Here is an 8,584-nt window from a genome sequence, read left to right on the forward strand (position 1 = left end):
GACTCCGGGTGTGGCCATAGCACCAGTGGCCCTGGTCAGGGCCCCACTGTGCCAGGCGCCGTACAGACACAGAGCCAAGAGACAGCCCTGCCCCACAGAGCTACAATCTGAGCATAGCAGGGACGACAGGTGCATGCTGTGATGAGTGTGAAGCTTGGTAAGATTTGTATGTTGCCAACGCATGCCTCAGTTTCCCGCTATGCTTTGTACTGCTGTGCTGTCACGGATCCACAGGATCTCTTCTGTGCCTCTGCTATTAAACTGTCCCTTGGAATCACCCCTTCAGTGGGCCAGTCCCCCCAGGGATCCCCTCCTCCTTCAGGGTAGCCCATGCCTCTGGGCTCCAGCCTCCTGTTTCAGTCCAATGGAGACAGCCCCTGGCACCTTGCCTTTGCCAGGCATCACAGCACCTTGGCCAGTGTCTGCAGTGACCCCAGGCAGCCTCTTCCAAACCAGGGAGGGTTTGTTAGTCACCTGGCACAGGGCATCGCAGGGCCTTAGAGTTCAGCCTGACCAGCGGCAGGGCGCTGCCCAGCCAACCCACTCTGACTCTGGCTCTGTCAGTCCTGCAGGGGAGCCCCGGGTCTCGCCAGAGGCCAGCTCTTCAGACAGCCGCCTGACATCTTTCCCTGAGCTGGAGAATTGGGGCAGAGGCGGGAGGAAATCGCCTTCCTCTTGGGCCTGGGCTACATGCCAAAGCCAGGCCGCCGTAGCCAAGTCACCGTGCTTGTGGCTGCACTTCGGTTTGCCTCCCGCCCTTTGTGCCCCCGAGCAGCGCTGAGCTAGGGCCATGCCTGGGGGCCGACGCAGCAGGCATGTAGACACTGCCTTGCCTATGTCGGTCCTAACAGTTCTCCAGCTACCCGCAGCCAGTAGACCTCCCTTCCCTCTTCAAACTGCTGCCAAGTTTTGAAATGCCTTTTCCTGGTTGTCCGGCTCGGCGAGCACGCCTTGCTGCTCTCCATTGGTGTGTGCAACTGCCCGGCCGGCTCCGGGCTCCAGACGTGCTCCGGCCTGGAGTGGCAGGAGATACTGGATCTGAGGGGCCTGTGAGGAGGAGAAGCTGTGCAGGCCCAGCTCCGAACCAGCTGTAGAAACCTGGACACCTGCGTGCGGACTGTGTGGGGGATGCAGGAGAAGGGCTACGACAGGGGCCCACAGCAGTGCTGGGTGAGCCAAGGAGCTGCAGTAGGTGTCCTAGAAGGCCAGGGAGGCCAACAGTCAATCGGGTGCAGAGCCACAGACCTGCTGCTCTTACGAAGAGCTGCATGCCATCCTTGGTGGAGACCCCACCACCACGCGGGGCACCTCCAAGGATCCCGAGTCCCAGGCCCCTGGCGTGAACAGCCAGGAGGAGGAGTGTGGGGAATAGGCAACCGGGAGGGGGTCGCTGGGCCACAAGTGTGGGGGAGTTAGGGCCCTGCACCCCTCTTCCCGAGATTCACTGCGACTCTCAGCCAGCCAGTAAAGCAGAAGGTTTATTCAAGGACAGGAACACAGTCTCAAGCAGAGCGTGTAGGTACGACCAGACCCCCCTCAATTAGGTCCCTCTGGGAGGTCCAGGGAGCTTAGACCCCAGCTTGGGGTTCCCTGCCTTGCACCACCCAGCCCCAACCGAAACTAAACTCCCAGCCCCTCCCGCTGCTCCTCTCCTTTGTTCAGTCTCCCGGGCAGAAGGTGTTAATTCTCCCCACCCCCGTTCCTGGCTCAGGTTACAGCTCAGGTAGCTCCCTTCAAGGGAAGTCCCACATCCCCACTGCAACCCCCCTGCAACATTCCCAGGTCAAATCTGCCCTGCTCCCTGCTCCGTCACATCTCTCCCCCCTTCGAGACTGAACTGAGCGGGGTCACTCTGACCAGTGACCTGGGGAAGTTCAGGGCTCCCTCTCCGGGACAACGCGTCCGCTATCAGGTTGTCACGTCCCTTCACATGGACCACGTCCATGTCATAATCCTGCAGGAGCAGGCTCCATCTCAGGAGCTTGGCGTTGGCTCCTTTCATCTGGTGCAGCCAGGTCAGGGGAGAGTGGTCGGTGTGCACGGTGAAGTGACGCCCAAAGAGATATGGCTCTAGTTTCTTGAGGGCCCACACCATGGCCAGGCATTCCTTCTCGATGGCCGCGTAGTTCTGCTCCCGGGGTAGTAACTTCTTGCTCAGGTACACGATGGGGTGTCTCTCCCCCTTTTCATCCTCCTGCATTAACACCGCCCCCAGTCCTGTGTCTGAGGCGTCGGTGAACACCATAAAGGGCTTGTCAAAGTCTGGGTTTGCCAGAACTGGGCCACTGACCAGAGCCTCCTTCAGCGCCCGGAGAGCCTCCTGGCACTCCTCGGTCCAGACCACTTTGTCTGGCTTCCCCTTCTTGCACAGCTCAGTGATGGGGGCGGCTATGGCGCTAAAGTGGGGCACGAACCTCCGATAGTACCCTGCCATCCCAATAAAGGCTTGGACCTGCTTTTTGGTTTGAGGAGCGGGCCAGTCTCTGATCACCTCCACTTTGGCTGGTTCCGGCTTTAGGCAGCCGCTTCCCACCCGGTGGCCTAGGTAGGATACCTCAGCCATCCCCACCTTGCACTTCTCCGGTTTTACGGTCAGCCCAGCCTTCTGGAGTCGGTCCAGCACTTGTCTAACCTGGGATATGTGGTCCTCCCAGGTCTGGCTAAAGACACAGATGTCATCGATATACGCCACGGCAAAACTCTCCATCCCCCTCAGTAGCTGATCCACCAGGCGCTGGAAGGTGGCCGGCGCTCCCTTGAGGCCGAAGGGCAGGGTCAGGAACTCATAGAGCCCCAGAGGGGTGACAAAGGCCGATTTCAGCCTGGCATCTGCATCCAGCGGCACTTGCCAATAGCCCTTTGTAAGATCCATGGTGGTAAGGTACCGAGCACCTCCCAGCTTGTCTAGGAGCTCGTCCGGCCTGGGCATGGGGTAGGCATCGGCTACAGTGATGGCATTGAGCTTCCGATAGTCCACACAGAACCGGATCGACCCGTCCTTTTTGGGGACCAGCACCACCGGCGAGGCCCAAGGGCTGGAAGACGGCTGGATCACCCCCAAAGCCAGCATGTCATTGACCTCTCTTTCCAGGTCCTGAGCAGTTTTCCCTGTGGCTCGGAAGGGGGAGCATTTTATAGGCGGGTGCGATCCTGTCTGCACCCGGTGGACAGTCAGATTAGTGCGTCCAGGCTGGTTGGAAAACAGCTGCTGGTACAGATGCAGCACCCCTCCGATCTCAGCTCGCTGGGCAGGGGTTAGCCGATCAGAGAGGGGAATTGCTTCCAGGGGGAAGCCAACTCTTGTCCCAGGGAATAGATCTACTAAAGGGTCATCTCCCTGCCCCTCCCACTGTCCACACACGGCCAACACCATATTCCCCCTGTCATAATATGGCTTCATCATATTCACATGGTACACCCGGTGGTGGTGTGCCCGGTTCGACAGCTCCACCACATAGTTTACCTCGTTTAGTTGCTTGACAACCTTGAAGGGCCCTTCCCAGGCGGCCTGGAGTTTGTTTTTCCTCACGGGGATGAGGACCATCACCTGATCCCCAGTGGCGAAGGCGCGGGCCCGTGCTGTGCGGTCATACCAGACCTTCTGCTTCCTCTGGGCTCTGGCCAGATTCTCCCTGGCCAGGCCCATGAGCTCGGCAAGTCGTTCCCGGAAGGTCAGGACATACTCCACCACCGACTCTCCGTCAGGAGTGGCCTTCCCCTCCCATTCGTCTCTCATCAGGTCGAGGGGCCCCCTTACCCGCCTTCCATATAGCAGTTCGAAAGGCGAAAACCCGGTAGACTCCTGGGGTACCTCCCTGTACGCAAACAGCAGGTGAGGTAAGTACTTGTCCCAGTCCTGCGGGTGCTGATTCATAAATGTTTTCAGCATCATTTTTAGCGTCCCATTGAACCTCTCCACCAGCCCGTTGGATTGGGGGTGATATGCTGAGGCCCAGTTGTGCCGGACCCCACATCTCTCCCACAAGCACCGGAGTAGGGCCGACATTAAGTTGGACCCTTGGTCCGTCAAGACTTCCTTGGGGAACCCCACTCGGCTGAAAATGGTCAGCAGCGCATCCGCCACAGTGTCTGCTTCAATGGACGATAAGGGCACTGCCTCGGGGTAGCGGGTGGCGAAATCTACCACCACCAGGATGTATTTCTTCCCAGACCGGGTCGTCTTGCTGAGAGGTCCCACTATGTCCATGGCCACCTTCTGGAAAGGCTCCTCTATGATGGGCAAAGGTCTCAATGCTGCCTTCCCCTTGTCCCGGGCCTTCCCCACCCTCTGGCAGGGGTCACAGGATCGGCAGTACTGCCGGACGTTGGTGAAGACCCCGGGCCAGTAAAAGTTCTGTAGCAGCCTCTGCCTGGTGCGCCGGATCCCCTGGTGCCCTGCGAGAGGGATGTCATGGGCCAGGTACAGTAGCTTGTGGCGAAACTTCTGGGGAACCACCAGCTGCCTCCTGATCCCCCACGACTCCACTTCCCCCGGGGGAGCCCACTCTCGGTAGAGGAACCCCTTCTCCCACAGGAACCTCTCCTTGCATCCTCTCCTCATGGTCTGTCCCACACTGAGGTCAGCCAGGCCCCTTAGCTTCCGCAGGGAGGGGTCCTTCTGCAACTCGGCCTGGAACTCGGCGGCTGAGGAAGGGATGGGGACCTGCTCCCTCTCGTCGGCTGGGTCGGAAGCCCCAGCCACCCCGCGGCCTGTCCTTGGGTGTTCCCTCCCCACCCGGGAAGGGTTCGGTGCCTCCGGTGGGACATCCTTCCCAAGGTCAGGGCGTAGTGCCCCTCGCCGGCTCTGGCTACGGGTCACGACTAAGGCGGTCTGGGGGCTGCTTGGCCAGTCCTCTAGGTCCCCCCCCATCAACACCTCAGTGGGCAAATGGTGGTGCACTCCCACGTCCTTGGGGCCCTCCTTGGCCCCCCATTTCAGGTGTACCCTCGCTACGGGAACCTTGAATGGGGTCCCGCCCACCCCGGTCAGGGTCAGGAAGGTGTTGGGCACCACCCGATCTGGGGCCACCACCTCGGGCCGGGCCAGTGTCACCTCTGCGCCCGTGTCCCAGTATCCATAAACTTTCTTCCCATCCACCTCCAGGGGAACAAGGCACTCGCTCCGCAGGGACAGCCCCGCGCCAACCCTGTAAACGGAGAACTTTGAATCCGGAGCATCTGGCCCCCCAGAGAAGCTGGCCGGGGGCCCTTCTCTCTCTTGAGCAGTTGATAAGCTGCCAGCCCCTCTTGCGTGGGAAGCCTGCCCCTCGTCCGTCTGGGCCTCTACCAAGTTAACCCGGTGCGGGTTCGGTCTGCTCAGTCTGTCCTTGAGCTTGGGGCACTGGGCCCGAACGTGGCCTCTTCGGCCGCAGTAATAGCAGCTCAGGTCCCGTGGGTCCCCTCGAGCCGGTCGGTTGTCCCTGATGCTGGGCCTTCCCCGTGGGAGGGGATTCCCCATATTCCCCCTTTGGGAGGTCCCAGGGTGACTCTCTCTCTGCATCGCGGCGGGCCTGTTCCTTTGGGGCTCCTCCCTGCCACCCCCTGACCGGCTCTTTACAAACTCATCAGCCAGCTGCCCGGCGTGTCGCGGGTTCTCTGGCTTTCTGTCCACCAACCACAGCCTCAGGTCGGATGGGCACCGCTCATACAGTTGCTCCAGTACCAGCAGTTTAATCAGGTCCTCCTTCGTCTGGGCCCCACCAGCCCACTTGCTGGCGTATCTTTCCATGCGGACGGCTAGTTGCAAATATGAGATCTCAGGGGTTTTATCTTGACCCCGGAACCTTTCCCGGTACATCTCAGGAGTCAGCCCAAACTCTCGTAGCAGGGCCCTTTTGAATAGTTCGTAGTCCCCTTTCTCTGCCTCTCCCAGTTGGCGGTACAATGCCACGGATTTGGGGTCCAGTAAGGGGGTAAGGACCCGGAGTCTGTCCGCGGGATCCACCCGGTGCAGCTCGCAGGCCGTCTCAAAGGCCTCCAGGAAGTCATCCATGTCCTCCCCCTCCTTGTATGGGGCCATGATGCACTTATCAAAGCTCCGTGCAGTCCTGGGTCCCCCCTCACTCACCGCAGCCGGGGGTTCGCTGCCCCTCAGTCTCGCCAGTTCCAGTTCATGCTGACGCTGTCTCTCATTCTCCTGTCTCTGTCTCTCTTCATGCTGTCTTTGTCTCTCTTTCTCCTCCCGTTCATGCTGACGCTGTCTCTCTTCATGCTGTCTCTGTTGTTCACGATCCTCCAGCTCTCTCAGTTTTAGCTCTTTCTCCCATTCCAGCCAATTCCGCTCCCCGGATGCCGAACGTCGCCGGGAGGCTCCTCTGCTGGCCGGCGGGCTTCGCCGGGGGGACCCCCTGCTGGCCGGGGGGATCACGGCGCCTTCGGTATTTGCTGGGCTCCTCCCCACCCTTCCCCTAGGCATAGGAAGGAGGGGTCTCGGGAAGCCCTCAGCAGCCGGCTGACCACTCCCAGCTGGGACAGACACTGGTGCCTGCGCTGCATTTGCCAGGCTGCTTCCCTGAGACACAGGGATCAGTTCATTCGCGCGATCTTCCGCCTCCAGCTGGGCAATGAGCTGTTCTTTGGTGAGCCTCCCAATGCGCAGCCGCCTCTGCTTGCACAGCTCCACCAGGTCGCTCTTAAGCCGCTTGGCATACATCTTCCTGCTGGCCACTCACCGGCCTGTGTGCTCACAGCTCCCCACAGTTCCCAGGGGGACCCCTAGTGTGCCAGCCCTTCTCGAGGTCACCGCCTCTCTGCCAGGGTCGAGCTGCAGACTCCTCCGCCCCTGGGACCACTCGCTGCGATCCCCCCGGGGGACCCTGTTACTGCAAAAGTCCTTCTCGCTGGTCACACACTCCCAGGGGTAATAACCGTCTCTCTCCCACTCTTCAGCAGGCCTGGTCCCCGTCAATCCCCCTTCGTTTTACTGCTCCCCAGTCACTTACTGCAGGAAGCGCCGTCCACGGGGTGCAGTAGATCCCGTCGCTGCCACCAGTTGTTGCGGATTGTGGGGGAGTTAGGGCCCTGCACCCCTCTTCCCGAGATTCACTGCGACTCTCAGCCAGCCAGTAAAGCAGAAGGTTTATTCAAGGACAGGAACACAGTCTCAAGCAGAGCGTGTAGGTACGACCAGACCCCCCTCAATTAGGTCCCTCTGGGAGGTTCAGGGAGCTTAGACCCCAGCTTGGGGTTCCCTGCCTTGCACCACCCAGCCCCAACCGAAACTAAACTCCCAGCCCCTCCCGCTGCTCCTCTCCTTTGTTCAGTCTCCCGGGCAGAAGGTGTTAATTCTCCCCACCCCCGTTCCTGGCTCAGGTTACAGCTCAGGTAGCTCCCTTCAAGGGAAGTCCCACATCCCCACTGCAACCCCCCTGCAACATTCCCAGGTCAAATCTGCCCTGCTCCCTGCTCCGTCACAACAAGCCAGGACCAGTTTTTGACTCCCTGGCAGTCGAGCACAGGCGAGCCTGACGCAGGGGAAGGAACCTCGGGTATGTATGGAAATAAATGTCCCATTCTAGCGACGGCACCACCAGATAACGACTTGTCAGTAATGCACTCGTGCTACCAGTCCTGGTACGGCCAAGAGAGGCAGTGGTGCCGTCTGGTTCATTCCACCCTCGAGCGAAGCGGCAGTTGGTTTGTGCACACAGGGGTGTCCTTTGAATCCTGGTGTGCTGCAATGCTCGGCCAAAGGTTTCTCGGGGAGGCAGCCTCCGCAGTAGGAGACTTCCGCACGCCAGTCGGCGATAACTCCGGCAGGCACCATTGCGGTAAAGAGGCTAGCGGCGTACGGGCCTTCAGGAAGGCGACTTCAGGACACCAGCAGCAGCTGTTCCCCTCGCGAGTGAGATATCAGCTAAAACCAGCCCCACCATGAATGCCAGGGCCCTGTGCTGATAGCTTCATGCAGCTGGACAATTCCCCCCTTGTCACGGAGTCCCCGGGCGATGCTCTGGAACTGCTCCCTACGCAGCCAGGCAGGACTCTGGTGAAGTCTCTCTGTGAGCAGACTGTCTTCAGGGCAAGAAGCTTCGACCTTCCTGGGTCTGACCTCGGAGCATTCAGCATCCCCTGCCCCACCGTGCGCTTCTGTAGCGGAGTGTGGGGGAGTCAGGGCCCTGCACCCCTCTTCCTGAGATTCACTGCGACTCTCAACCAGCCAGTAAAGCAGAAGGTTTATTTAAGGACAGGAACACAGTCTCAAGCAGAGCGTGTAGGTACGACCAGACCCCCTCAATTAGGTCCCTCTGGGAGGTTCAGGGAGCTTAGACCCCAGCTTGGGGTTCCCTGTGTTGCACCACCCAGCCCAACATGAAACTAAACCCAGAACTCCTCCTGCTGCTCCTCCCTTCCTGCTCCCCCCAGCTCCTCCTCTCCTTTGTTCGGTCTCCCGGGCAGAAGGTGTTAATTCTCCCCACCCCCATTCCTGGCTCAGGTTACAGCTCAGGTAGCTTCCTTCAAGGGAAGTCCCACATCCCCACTGCAATCCCCCTGCAACATTCCCAGGTCAAATCTGCCCTGCTCCCTGCTCCGTCACAGCTTCCCACAGCGAGTCCGCCCAGGCGGGGTCCTGGGGAAGCCAGAG

This window comes from Chrysemys picta, chromosome 10 (assembly GCF_011386835.1).
Source record: "Chrysemys picta bellii isolate R12L10 chromosome 10, ASM1138683v2, whole genome shotgun sequence".
Classification (NCBI taxonomy): Eukaryota; Metazoa; Chordata; order Testudines; family Emydidae; genus Chrysemys; species Chrysemys picta.